The sequence below is a fragment of the Phyllobates terribilis genome, unplaced genomic scaffold, assembly GCF_046119375.1.
Source record: "Phyllobates terribilis strain yellow unplaced genomic scaffold, ASM4611937v1 Scaffold_13__5_contigs__length_258822181, whole genome shotgun sequence".
NCBI lineage: Eukaryota > Metazoa > Chordata > Amphibia > Anura > Dendrobatidae > Phyllobates > Phyllobates terribilis.
The window spans coordinates 219,342,405-219,356,772 of NW_027362773.1; the positions used below are offsets into that span (position 1 = coordinate 219,342,405).

The 14,368-nt window shown below is 39.9% G+C and overlaps 1 protein-coding gene across 2 annotated transcripts in view; it reads right to left on the minus strand.

Annotated features, from left to right (window-relative positions):
* Positions 1–14,368, minus strand: part of SMPD3 (sphingomyelin phosphodiesterase 3) — a 309,603-nt gene that overhangs the window by 245,256 nt on the left and 49,979 nt on the right. The window contains exon 2 of one of the 2 annotated variants that reach the window (XM_073659312.1): positions 3,304–3,398. The exons of the other annotated variant lie outside the window; for it this stretch is intronic. The gene's annotated coding sequence lies outside the window, so the exon portion shown is untranslated. The remainder of the gene's footprint in view (positions 1–3,303; positions 3,399–14,368) is intronic. 2 annotated transcript variants of the gene reach the window in all.

Here is a 14,368-nt window from a genome sequence, read left to right on the forward strand (position 1 = left end):
CCGGGGCCCATGAAAACCTGGAGACGGCCCTGGGTGTGCCTTAGGCTGGCCACTATAAAAGGTCACTCTAAAATGTGCAGTTTTATCACACAGCACCATGTCACAGATGTCGCACGTTTTGAGGGAGCGTGCAGTTGGCATACTGACTGCAGGAATGTCCACCAGAGCTGTTGTCCATGAATTGAATGTTCATTTCTCTACCATAAGCCGTCTCCAAAGGCATTTCAGAGAATTTGGAAGTACATTTAACCAGCCTCACAACCGCAGACCATGTGTAACCACACCAGCCCAGGACCTCAACATCCAGCATCTTCACCTCCAAGATTATCTGACACCAGCCACCCGGACATCTGCTGCAACAATAAGTTTGCATGACCAAAGAAATTCTGCAGAAACTGTCGGAAACCATCTCAGGGAAACTCCTCTACATGCTCGACGTCCTCATCGGGGCCTCCACCTGACTGTAGTTAGTCATCGTAACCAACTTGAGTGGGCAAATGCTCACATTCTATGGCGTCTGGCACGTTGTAGAGGTGTTCTCTTCATGGATGAATCCCGGTTTTCACTATACAGGGAAGAGGGCAGACTGCCTGTATGGCGTTGTGTTTGCTGATGTCAACGTTGTGAATCGAATTGCTCATGGTGCCGGTGGGGTTATGGTATGGGCAGGCAGATGTTGTGGACAATGAACACAGGTGAATTTTATTGATGCCATGTTGAATGCACAGAGATACCGTAACGAGATTCTGAGGACCATTGTTGTGCCATTCATCCACAACCATCACCTCATGTTGGAGCATTATAATACACAGCCCCATGTTGCAAGGATCTGTATGCAATTTCTGAAAGCTGAAAACATCCCAGTTCTTGCATGGCAGCATAATCACCAGACATGACATCCACTGAGCATGTTTGGGATCCTCTGGATCGATGTATACGGCAGCCAATATCCAGCAACTTCGCACAGCCTATTTCTTTAATAGATTGTAAGTTTGCGAGCAGGACCCTCACTCCTGCTGCTTGTATTCTGTGTCATATATTGTAATATGTCTGATATTGCTTGTGCATGTACCCTCAGAACAGTTTTGTGATGTCTAATATGTTGTAGAGTTTACCGGTAATATTGTGGAGTACAAAGCACTTACCGTAGTCAATGATTCTGCCATTATTTTTATGATTTTGGTCTTCACTATGTGGCATAAAAATGTCTATTTTACAATCTATGTGCTTCTCATTTCTTCATACTGTTTTACTTAACAGTTTATTTATTTGGTCTTTTTTAATATTTCTATAAAGTTTATTGAACTTTAAATTGCAGACAGTATAGGACTTCACCATGAGATCTCTTGATTACGTTTATAACATATTGTGCTAAACTCACAGGCAGCCTCTGGTGGACACAGGCACTGGCATTGTCAATGGTTTCCGGAGATCTACTTCTACCGTGTATACAAGCCTCCTTAGAAAGAAAGAAAACTCAAGTGTCCCCTTTGTGCTACACATGCAGGCTCTTTTGTACCTTTATCATACACACACAATACCACATAAGTAGTTGCTGAGGGGCACAAAGTGATACCAAAGAACCCATTTATTAACCCATTTAGAGCCTGAATAACTACTACAACCCATTTTAGATTCATGCAGTTTTCCAATGTACCATCTTTTACCATCTGAATGTGGAGTGACTGATCGCTGTTCTTACAGAGAGCATGGTGCAGCCGAGATATTATTGCAGATGAGGTTCTAAAAATGAAAAATGGCAATGATAATTAATATCGTTACCGCATGTAAAAAGTATTGCTCAAATCAGTGTCTCTGAAAATTATGATGAAAGCTTAGAGGTTCGAATAACTTTCGAAAAGAAGACCTATCAATGGGTCCAAAGTGGGCAGTTTTTGTCCTTATTTCATTCCCTCTGCTCTCCTGAGTATTTAGTCTTTTTCCTTTTAAATCTGCCATGTGGTTACAGAGTTATGGACCTTTTAATTAAGCGCTAATTTTCATGGTCTTTACCAAGTATGAATGTGAAGCTTAGGCCACGGCTCCACTATCAGTATTTGGTCAGTATTTTTCTCAGGAGTGGGAGACAAACCCAGGTGAGGAACAATCAGAGAAAAGGTAGAATAGAAACAAGTCACCAATTCTGCATTTATCACCCACTCCTGGTTTTGGCTCCCACTCCTGAGAAAAAATACTGACCGAATACTGATAGTGGGGCCGTGGCCTAAAATGCGCAGTGTTTTACAGTACCAGCATAATCAATGAGATATTTGAAACTCATGCACACACGGCAGGTTTTTCCTGCATGATTTTTGAACCCTGCTGTGTTTTTGCCAAGACGCAGCATGTCAATTCTTTCAGCGTTTTACAGCGCTTTTTCAACTATTGAAATAAATGGGTGAAAATGCAAATAAAAATGCTGCAAAAATGCAAGTTAAACACGTTAAAAACACGCATATTATACACTACGCTTCTCCTGCCACCAGTCAGGTTTTTGGTGAAAAAAGTTGCAAAATGCCCCTTAGTGATTGAACATCACACCCCTTGATAAAGACCATAAAAATTAGCACTGAATAAAAAGAGCCATATCTTTGAAACTGTATGGCGGAGTTAAAAATAAAGAAAAAATACCAGAATATTCATGGGAGCAGTGGGAATAAATCCGGTCAGTTCTCCATGGAGCAATGTACTGTGTCGATGCAGAGTAGAAACAGTTTATCTAGTAGTACAAGTTAGCAGCTAAAGTAACTATGGGATTGGCTGTAACAAGTCTTGCAAAAGGACCATCATAAATCATTGATCCAGTTGCAAAAAATAGGAGACCTTTTTAAGTGCCATAAAAAAACAAAATAAAAACATTGATGCGTTTGATGTTTTTGAAGCTGGAGGAGCCAGTTCTCATTATTGTGATTGTAATTATCATCCTTTCAGAGTTCAAAGTAAATGATGCTAATGTGTTAATTTTCCTTTCATAATAACCCACATAAACTACTTAGGATGTTTGTGATTCAGTTTGGTTTTTCAATTTGTCTGAAAAATAATTTTGTAGTCATTTTAGAATAAGTTATCCCAAAAAAGTTAAGTTGGAATTTCTGGCTCATGTTAGTTATGGAAAAATGGTACCATCAGTGAGGAAAAGCCTAGCAGCCTGCCTTAATTGTAGTACCTTCAGGATAGCCAAGTGTTTTTAAAGGGGATCTGTCAGCAGGTTTTTGCTATGTAATCTGAGGAAAGCATGAGGTAGGGGTTAAAACATTGAATTCAATGATGAGTCACTTATTAGGCTATGATCTGTTTACTTACAGTGAAGGTTTTATCACTAGGAGATTATCATTGCCAAGTTTGATGTGCAGGAGAATGGTAGTCCGACTCTGTCCCCTCCTGTGATAAACTGTTCACTGTCAATAAACAATGTACATTAAATACATTACATACAATAAACAATTAACATTACATACATTACAAAATGTAATAAAGGTAATAGCGATCATAATATTATCAATTTCAAAATGCCCTTCAGTAGGGTTATCAATAAGGGAACAACTAAAACATTAAACTTTAGGAGGGCGAAGTTTGATCAGCTGAAAGAAAACCTTCAACTTATAGACTGGGACAAAGTTCTTAATCAAGGAAATACGAATAGTAAATGGGAAACCTTCAAAAGAATTCTGAATACTCAGTGCGAGAGATATATACCGTATGGGAATAAAAGGGCCAGAAATAAGAGGAAACCAATATGGTTGAATAAGAACGTAAAAGGGGCGTTAAATAGCAAAAAAGAGGCATTCAAGAGATTAAAACAGGAAAACAGCAAGGAGGCACTAATGTGTTACAAGGAAAAAACGAGAACCTGCAAAAAATAAATAAAAATAGCGAAGGAGGAAACAGAGAGACGTATTGCTAGGGAAAGTAGATCAAATCCCAAACTGTTCTTTACGTATATAAATAGTAAAAGGATTAAATCGAATAATATTGGACCGATAAAAAGTGATGAAGGCAAAATCATAGAGAAAGATGAGGATAAAGCTAATCTATTAAATAATTTTTTTTCATCAACTTTCACAAAGGAAAAAGAACTAACAGGCGAAATGAGAAGTGACAAACTTAATCCTCCACTAAGTATGACAAATCTAACCCAAGCTGGGGTACAGAAACGCCTCAGTAACATTAAAATAAACAAATCACCAGGACCTGATGGCATACACCCACGGGTACTAAGGGAACTAAGTAATGTGATAGACAGACTGTTATATCTTATATTTAAGGACTCTGTTGAGACTGGGTCTGTGCCACTTGATTGGCGACAGGCGAATGTAGTGCCAATATTCAAAAAGGGAGCGAAAAGTGACGCCGGAAACTATCGGCCGGTGAGTCTGACGTCCGTTGTGGGCAAAATTTTTGAAGGCTTTATTAATGAGGCAATCATGGAGCATCTTGACGCTAATAATCTATTAACCCCGAACCAACACGGATTCATGAGGAATCGCTCCTGCCAAACAAACCTGATTGACTTCTACGAGGAGGTTAGCTCTCGAGTAGATCAGGGGGAACCAGTGGATGTCGTGTATCTCGACTTCTCAAAAGCGTTCGATAGCGTGCCACATAATAGGTTGGTATACAAAATGAGAATGATGGGGCTGGGGGAAAATGTCTGCAAGTGGGTAGCTAACTGGCTAAAGGATAGAAGGCAGAGGGTGGTTATAAATGGAATATACTCAGATTGGGTAAGCGTCACTAGTGGGGTACCACAGGGGTCTGTACTAGGCCCAATGTTATTTAATATCTTTATTAACGACATAGTCAACGGGATAAATAGTAAAATATCAATATTTGCAGATGACACAAAGTTATGTAAAACAATTAATACAAAAGAGGACAGTGCAGACCTACAGAGGGATTTGGATAAGCTGGGTAGGTGGAGCATTAAATGGCAAATGAGGTTTAACGAGGAGAAATGTAAGGTCATACATATGGGAAGGAAAAATGGAAGTCACCAGTACTCACTGAATGGGAAATCATTGGGGAATTCAGAGATGGAGAAGGACTTGGGCATCTTGATTGATAGCAAACTAAATTGGAGTGCCCAAAGTCAGGCCGCTGCTGTAAGGGCAAACAGGGTAATGGGATGTATCAGAAGAGGTATAGCTGCAAAGGATGAGAACATTGTTCTTCCACAGTACAAAGCACTGGTCAGACCACACTTGGAATACTGTGCTCAGTTATGGGCCCCAATATATAGAAAGGATATAAATGAGCTTGAAAAGGTACAAAGGAGGGCAACAAAATTAATAAAGGGAATGGAGGGACTGCAATACCCAGAGAGGTTGTCAAAACTAGGACTATTCAGCCTGGAAAAGAGAAGGTTGAGGGGGGACATAATAAATGTGTACAAATATGTTAGGGGACAGTATAGAGACCTTGCCCGGGATTTGTTCAAAAGGAGGGATATTACGGTAACAAGAGGGCATTCACTAAGACTGGAAGAGAAAAGGTTTCAGCACCAGCATAGGAAGGGGTTCTTTACGGTAAGAGCAGTGAGAATATGGAATTCACTGAGTGAGGAGACGGTAATGTCGGATTCACTAAACCAGTTCAAGCGGGGACTGGATGCTTTTCTAGATACCAGGCAGATTTCTGCATATACTTAAAAATAGAATAAAATAGTAGGTTGATACAGGGATTTATTCTGACTGCTGGTTTCAGAGTCGGGAGGGAATTTTTCCTCAGGTGAAGATTGGCTAAATCATTTGGGGTTTTTGCCCTCCTCTGGATCAACTTTAGCAATTACAGAACTAACAGGTCGAACTTGATGGACGCAAGTCTTTATTCGGCTTTACTAACTATATGTACAATGTACCAGGCTTTGGCCTGGTGTGGGGGATGGGGGACAGCTTTCTCAGCACTGCCACATTGCTTAATCTAAGAACTCTGATTGTGTCATAATCCCTGCACCCAGTAATCTAAGTGATACATTGTTGGATTCAGGGTCTCTTTGCCTACATCAGGCTGCACACAGATGAGGTAGAAAAAAAAGTGGTCACAGATTCCCTTTAAAAAGGTTTTCTAGATTCTGGGTTAGTTAAACTACATAGTAAAGGTCCTTTTGCTGATCGCCAGTCTCTTAATCGCCTGTTTACCCAGGCCCAATGCCCTTCAGAATCACACAGCATGACCTGTAATGCTCAGTGCGCATAGGCGGCCATTGTACTCAGCAGCACATGTCCTTTTTACACCACACGATGCAGAATGAGATCTTAAGGGCAAACCAAAAGATCATTTCACCCGATATCGAGCTGCAGTGTGAATGCAACCTTAGGAGTATCTGTGTCTGATTATACCACCACAGCTCCGTAGTAAGTATTTCTAAACTTTATTTATCTTGCACAGGAGTGGGTGATAAATGCAGAATTGGTGACTTGTTTCTATTATTCCTTTTCTCTGATTGTTCCTCACCTGGTTTTGGCTCCCACTCCTGAGAAAAAATACTGAACGAATACTGACCGAATACTGATAGTGGGGCCGTGGTCTTACAGGGAGTAAAGTAGTGCCATAATTACACGTTGCTATCACACATGTACAGCACATATGGCAGGCTCACACATTGCCCTGCTGTTCTCCTACTCCATGGATAGTAGACCTTGTGGTCTACCGTCCTGTGGTGTACTGCCCCATACAGGGTCCACATCTGACTGCTGCTGGAGGAGATAATAGCTGATCATTAGAGGTATTGAGTGTCAGACCCCCCAATATAGAATAATAGATCATTTAAAAGACTAGAAAACCTCTTTAAACAATAAAAACTAAGCAATTTAGTTGTTTTCATTAAACCCAATGGACCTGGTAAACGTTACTTTCAGTAAGCTGGCGATACTTGCCGTTCCTTCAGCAAATATAAGAAAACCTTGCTTTAGCTGATGTATGGGCGCTCTTGGGTGCTGCCTTTACATTTATTTGTTACTATTCTAGATAATTATATGTTTTTTACAGGCTTAAATCACTATTCATTAGGTACAATAGTAATTACCAAACACTGATCCCATAGGTTTTTGTTATCAGCACACATAATAAGTGGTTGTAATACACTGTAAGTTGGTAGAGCATGAAGCCAATATGGTGACAAACAACTATTGAGGGGGAAAACAGTAACTTAATGAGTCAATAAGTTAACAAAAAATTGTGTATGAAAAGTGATGGCTGAGGGCTCAGGTACAAATGGTTCACCGGTCAGGCTGTCTTTTTACGTCCCTAGAATGGTTGATCCAGGATTCGCTGCAGTTATGTGGTTATAAAAGTCACCAACTCTCGGTGGTAAGCTAAAGTTTCCATCTTGGATTTAGTTATTCTGTAAAGGATTCACAAAAAGACAAAACACAGCTGAGGGTCTCCTGAGCAGAGCTCAACAGCCCGATAGGTATATAAAAGGCCATATAAAAGGCCGTCAAGTTGGGGTCAGGAGACCTGCGGCCAGTCCATACTTTGACTGGGAAACATGGATGTGTGAATCTGCCGCACAGTTGTATAATAATGAAGCAGAATTGTACAGATCCATAATATTGTGCTCATTGAAATCTCAGAGCCCATACATAATTCTAGGAATGCTTTGAAGTAGAATGGATTAACCAGCCAACATTTTAGCAATTTATTAAAATGTCACTTTGTTTTAGAAGGACCTTCTTTAATCTCCTAGATTAGTTACCTGAACAATCTGCATTGGTGCCAATCTGCAATCTTCCACTAAAGTGGATTAGGTTTCTGCTACATGTAACACACAAGCATATATCTGGCATACATGCCCGAGATAATTAGAATAATCCCAGAAAAAATGCCTTGGATAAAGGCCTGAAACTGACTTAATAATGTTGACCACCTGCCTAAAATCGCTTTTCTCCCAGCTGTTTTATTCTATTTTATTAAGACATATACACAACTATGGTTCCATAAAATGGTATTAAAGTTTCTCCATTTGACATCCACAGGAGTCCATTAAAAATAATCTGTAGGAAAGTAAGGAATCTGATGTTTGCGAGTCCCAGCAATAAGGCCCCCTTTGAGGTTTATCAGCAGTGGACCCCATCTAGCAAAGTGAAATGGTGCAAAGTGGAAAACTGCTAAAATGATGGAGAATGTGCAGAATGTGACACAGGGACCATAAGGTACTGCATGCTGAGTGCATTACTGACCTCAGAGGCTGAATGTTTCATTTACTTACAGGCGTTTCATCTGTAGGATTGTAACGACCTTCTTGTATGGTATTCTGAAAAATGCATGGCCCTACACTGGATGCAGAATATACCACTAACTAAGCACCCGACTATACCTACAAGATATGCCTTGAATGTCTGAGAGAGGTGGGTCCCACTCCCATACAAATGAATGAATACCTGTCAACAATAGATGTGGTTCCCACCAATGAATTTGCCTTGAATTTCCCAGATAGCACAATCCAGTTAACCTATTAAGTTGCACTTTAAATAAGAACATGAAAGCCCTAATAGTCAGAGTACATGCAATAGATAAAAAATCATAACGAGGAAGAATAGTACAAGCTTTAATAAACAATGCAAAAAACTTTTAAAAGTCACTGAGCTTAAGAGCAAGCTAGTATAATACCCCTCCACCCATTTTCTCCACCTTTCTTTCTCTTTTTCCTCTCCCTGGTTGATATAGTTTCTCCTTCTTACTGAGCTTCCTATTCATTTTCCTTCCTATGATGGACTATATTTTTTATTGCTTAGTTCACATAAATGTCAAATGTTTGATCTGGTTGGTGAATACCACTGCATGTTTTTTTCATGGGCTTTTGGTTCTGGTTTCTTACATCACGATCCTTGGACAACTACAATACAAGTCATCAAAATAAGAATTAAAAAAACAAGTAAGAATCAGCATGCCCTAAAACAATTAAAAAGTTTCACCTGCTTAAAAAGTTAGTGTATAGGCATGGGCATAGGTAGGTACTACCCTGTACATGCCTCCCAGACTGGCAGGGTTTCTGTGCACTGGGTCTCCTGGCATAAACAATGTCTTGAAATGTCCGCTGATCGACTGCAGCCTTCTCATTCTGTCTGAATTGCAGCTCCAAGAAATCCTGTCCGGATGGGTTGTAGCTGTCACACGACATTGTTTATTCCAGGAGACTGGCGGGGGCATAGTACCCAGTGTGGAAGAGCGGCACTTGTCCAGGATGTGACTACAAGGTGTTTTTTTTTAATTCTCCAACCTTGGCCCGTACATACTAACTTTTAAAGTAGCCAAAAACCATTTAATGTACTTTTGGCCACAGTATTTTTCAAAATCCAAATCACTATGCATAAAATGACCTCCAAAGTATATTAGGAAGACATATATGGGAATATATTTATAAACTGCAGCCTGCAGATTTAGCAGAATTACCTTTCCTTCCACAAGAAATTCCAAACTCTCCTTTCTAAGACCCTATTCACATTTATGCAGTGCATGTGGAAGGTTCTGTTTGCATCACCGAAAAACCTGATTTACCCGGATCCCCGAATAGAGTCATAGACTGCAATGACACAAGCGGAGTTCACATGGATTCCATTTGTGCTTTTTTGTTGTCTTTTCAGATGGCCATAGAAACATAACAAATCACATTTCAGTGCCCACCTGAAAACAGACACCGTTGGAAAAATAAGTCCAAGCAGAGTCCATTTGTACAACATTTGTATCTTTGGAATTCATGGCTCTGTTGGAGGTTCCGTGTGAACAAGTTCTTACCGTCTATTCTTGTAGAGAGTAGAAAAGCCATTAGTTTTTACAAATTATGCCGAAGCAGAATCTAATAAAAACCATTATATTGTCGACAGTGAGAATGACAGCTGTGCTTGTACCTGTAAGTCACAAGCATCTGCCAACACATTTAGGTAGCAATGCCCAGGAAAACAGATGGCACAGGGCAGAATGTGATGACAGTTTTTACTGCAGGAAACTAGCGAATACATGCTGCATTGCACGCCAATGACACGAGCAGGCTTGCTAGATAACACAGCGCTATGTTTACAAGTGAAGGGTGTTCTCGAATATTGACATGATAGAGGCTCAGAACTGGCCGAGTTTATGCCGAGGTATCGGGACTTGCTGATAACCCAGACTGTTAGAGATTCAGCCAAAATTCTGAATGAAAGAATATCAGTCCATCTGTTTTCTCGTAGAATAGGTAAGGTCCCACTCCCTGTGTCTCCTAGAGAAAGTATGAGCATATGACCTGCACTCATACTATAGATTACCAAATATGTGTAATTCCCAGGGAGCAGATAAGAAAATAGATTACAATTAGTTATTCAATATTTTTACTGATAGTGCTCATGTTTCACTTTAAAGCACCACTCCAGCATTTTTTTTATTCCAGCACTGAAGCGGTGCAACTAATCTAAGTTCCTTGCTCCTGGTCTTATACTCACCAGTCACCGTCTTCATCTTTTATTGGCGCCACTCCAGTCGGTCTTCTGGAGGTGACTTGAATGATCATTCCAGTGTTTCCAGTCTGGAAGTCACAACTCAGTGTAAGTCTATGAGAGCCATAACGAGGCCAGAACAAGTCTCTCATAGACTTTGAGAGCCTTTCACCGTTATCTCTGACTTCTGGTCAGTCAAAAGTTGCAGTCACAAGAGGGTGGCACAGGGCAGCGGCACTGAGAAGAGCAGAAGACGGCAGCTGGTAAGTATGATACTGAGATCAGGGAACTTAGAAGAGTTGCACCACTCCAGCGGCGAAATAAAAAAAAAAGATCGGTTGGTGCCTTAAAATAACAATAGTCTTACTTTTTAAGGGCTGTCCACTTTGGAAAATTCTAGCGTTTCACAGTACCAAATGTACAGACATATTGGGTCCTCCAGACACACTCTCCGTTCCTACAGTACTAGAGGGTATTCTTGTCCATTAACACAGAATATCATAAATAAGATATGAAAAATTGGCTTTCTTAGTATGGCATGCATACATTGATAGTTTATGGGTCCATACTCAAGAGCTCTGTGAATTTAAATGTGTCAATATTATGGGATTCCACATTTGCCACAAGTCTACCCCAGACATCTGTAACTGCTAATACTGTGAAGTGAAAGTATCTATTCTTTCATGAAGACCACACAAACTCACTGAGCCGGGCCAGCAAGCGAGGAAGCGTGTTACATGTAAAAATCTTCTAAAGTTCCAAACTGCCTCTAGAAGTGACATCAACTCAAGAATTGAGCAGAGTGATCTACACCCAAGACTAAAATCACTATGTGCTATGCCAATCATTGACTGGTATAGTCTAAGGTCTCCTTCTACTGGGCTTCAGAGCAGTGGAAACACCTTGTCTGGATTCTGATGACTCTTGTTTGGCATTCCAGATATCTACTGATGCAACTTTTTGAGACTGACACAAATTTTGGTTTTCACAGTTTGCTGCTTGAGAGTTTTTAGATCTTTTAGTTGGATGTTTCTCTAGTTACTGAAGTACAAATATCAGCATCTCATACGTTTTTACACTTTTATTGACAAATACATTAAGTTTAATTAAAGACTCAATATTTACGGTGTTGTCCCTTATTTTTGAAGACTTCTGCCCTTCACTACCTCGTGCTGGATACCAGTTTCTGGGCCAACTCCTGACTGATGGCAATATATTCTTGTCTAATCAGTGCTTGCAGTTGATCAGAATTGATGTAATTTGTTTGTCCAGTTGCTTTTTGAGGACTGATCACAGGTTCTCAATTGGATTGAGATCTGACAGCTTCCTGACCATGGACCCAAACTTTCAATTTTTTTCTGTTGTACTCTTAGGAAGTTAGTTATCACTTTTGCCTTGTGACATGGTTTCCATCATGCTAGAACACATGAATGCTCTCAGGATGCTTTACTGTTGGCATGACACAGGACTCATGGGTAGTGCTCACCTTTTCTTCTTTGGATAATCATTCTTCCTGATGTCCCAAACAGTCTTTAGTGGCATCTTACAAAAACAGATTGCTACAACTTTAGTTGCTACCAAAGCCAGTTTTATAGTGGAAAATTTTGAAGTATACGAAACCATCACTAACTTCTTGTATTAAACTGAATTTGTTTATTTTTTTAGATGTCTTAATTATAATCATATGTAATTAATAACAATAATAATTAATAATTATAATAATTATTACTCATTTTGGCAGCCATTGTATCCTTATTTAGGTAAATAGGACAATGCTGAAGACAGAATTTGCTATGCTTACTATATATATATACTAAGGACCCGTAGTCATAAATCTATCAAACCTTGACATCCTATGTTTGATAATCCCCACTGAGTCTGGATGATCTCATTCTGTCCATAGTTAAAACTGCTCGGGGTCACTAGATCTCTTAAAAGCATCTAAACTGTACACACGACATCAAATGACCATGCGCTCGCACAATGCAAAAGATCCGGATGTCCAGGCGAGACCTCAGGCCACTGTCCTACTTCATGGCTTTAATTGAGCCGAACAAATCACATATGTTTTTGAAAAGCGCTCAGGGGGCTAATTAAGATCATTATCTAATAGCTTTTGGCAGGGAGACAAATTGCCAACTGTCAGTGTGACAGGTATATGGTGCATTCGCTTTACAAACAGAATATATATTATTATATGTGTGTGTGTGTGTGTATATATATATATATATATATATATACGGTATATATACGCACATCAAACGCTATAGTACATATTTTCTCCTGAGTTATACCCTATCTTTCGGGGTTGCAATCATAGTCATCCTGGTTATTCTATAATGCAATGGGGCTGTTTTGGATTAACATTATTGTTATTATTATTATTATTATTATTATTATTATACCATTAGAATAATGTTTAAGGATCTTAGTTTAGAGAAGCAAACAGTCTATGCTTCTTATGCTACGCTTTAAAAAAAAAAGTAATGAAGATGGCTTCATTTTTATTTAAATGGATTATTTTATTTTTTTCTTATGGTAGTTGCTATCTACCTGCCTTTTCTGCCCAGCACCTATCTCTTCCGGCTCAGAGCAGTCACGGACCGCTCCTACTGGAGATTCTGCGGCTCCACTGACTTCACGCCAACCAAGCAGTGGCTTGTTCTGTCAACGGAGCATCATTGCTGATGTCATTCTGATTGACAGCCGGCTCCCTAACTGCATGACGTTGGCAGTGACATGCTGTCAACAGAGCAGCCCGGAAGAGGAAGAGAAGCTCTATTGACGTGAGGTCAAACGAAACAGCAGAATCGCCAGCTGGAGCGGTCCGTGATGGTTCTGATCAGTGTTGGGCAGAACAGGCAGGTAGTTGAACTAGCATTCAAAGGGGATAGTGATTTTCACTATATACTGCTATACAATGGTAATGCAATAGTTTCATTGTTGTTAAGGTTGAAGGTAGACATAAGACCATCGAGTTTAACCTACTAGCAGTTGGATGGATGCAGCATCAAGCTCCCTAGGGGTACGTTCCCACGATCCGAAGCCTCCTGTGGCCCCGACGGTGCAGAGTAGCCACGCGGCTTCCACCCTCATGCAAATGAGTGGCCGCTATTTTTTTTTTTTCACATGCGGATTTTCCTCATTGATGTTAATTTATGGGGAAAGTCCACATGTGGACCCGCAGGAGAAATTGACATGCTGCGGGTCTGAAAGACGTGCCGCATGTCAATGTCCATGGGTGATCCGCAGGTGGACAGAGACGCATAGTGGACATGGGATTTCTAGAAATCCCATCCACTATGCTGTAACAGCTGACCGCTGCAGATTTGACGCTGCATAAGCACCCAGCTTCAAACCCACAGCGGCTCCTGACCATGTGCACATACCCTAAGGGGACTAACAAAGTAAGAAAAAAAAAGTATTATAAATATAAAAGACAATATAAAACTTTGAATCAACCCGCTTGCCCCTTGTTAAAAATAAAAAAATAGAAAACATGTAAAAAAATATATTTTGATAGATAGGACTTTTACGAATGGTAAACGCTGTAATGAGAAAATAAATCAAAATGCCAGAATTGAATATTTTTAGTCACCAAAACTCTGAGAAGAAATGCAATAAAAAACAGTTTAACCCCAAAATGGTATCAATAAACATTTCAGCGTGACACAGCCTTAGACACAGTTCCAACGACTCTAAAACTAAAACATTACAGTTACAGTCATATGAAAAAGTTTGGGCACCCCTATTAATCTTAAGCTTAATGTTTTATAAAAATTGGTGTTTTTGCAACAGCTATTTCAGTTTGATATATGTAATAACTGTTGGACACAGTAATGTTTCTGCCTTGAAATGAGGTTTATTGTGCTAACAGAAAATGTGCAATCTGCATTCAAACAAAATTTGACCGGTGCATAAGTATGGGCACCCTTATCATTTTCTTGTTTTAAATA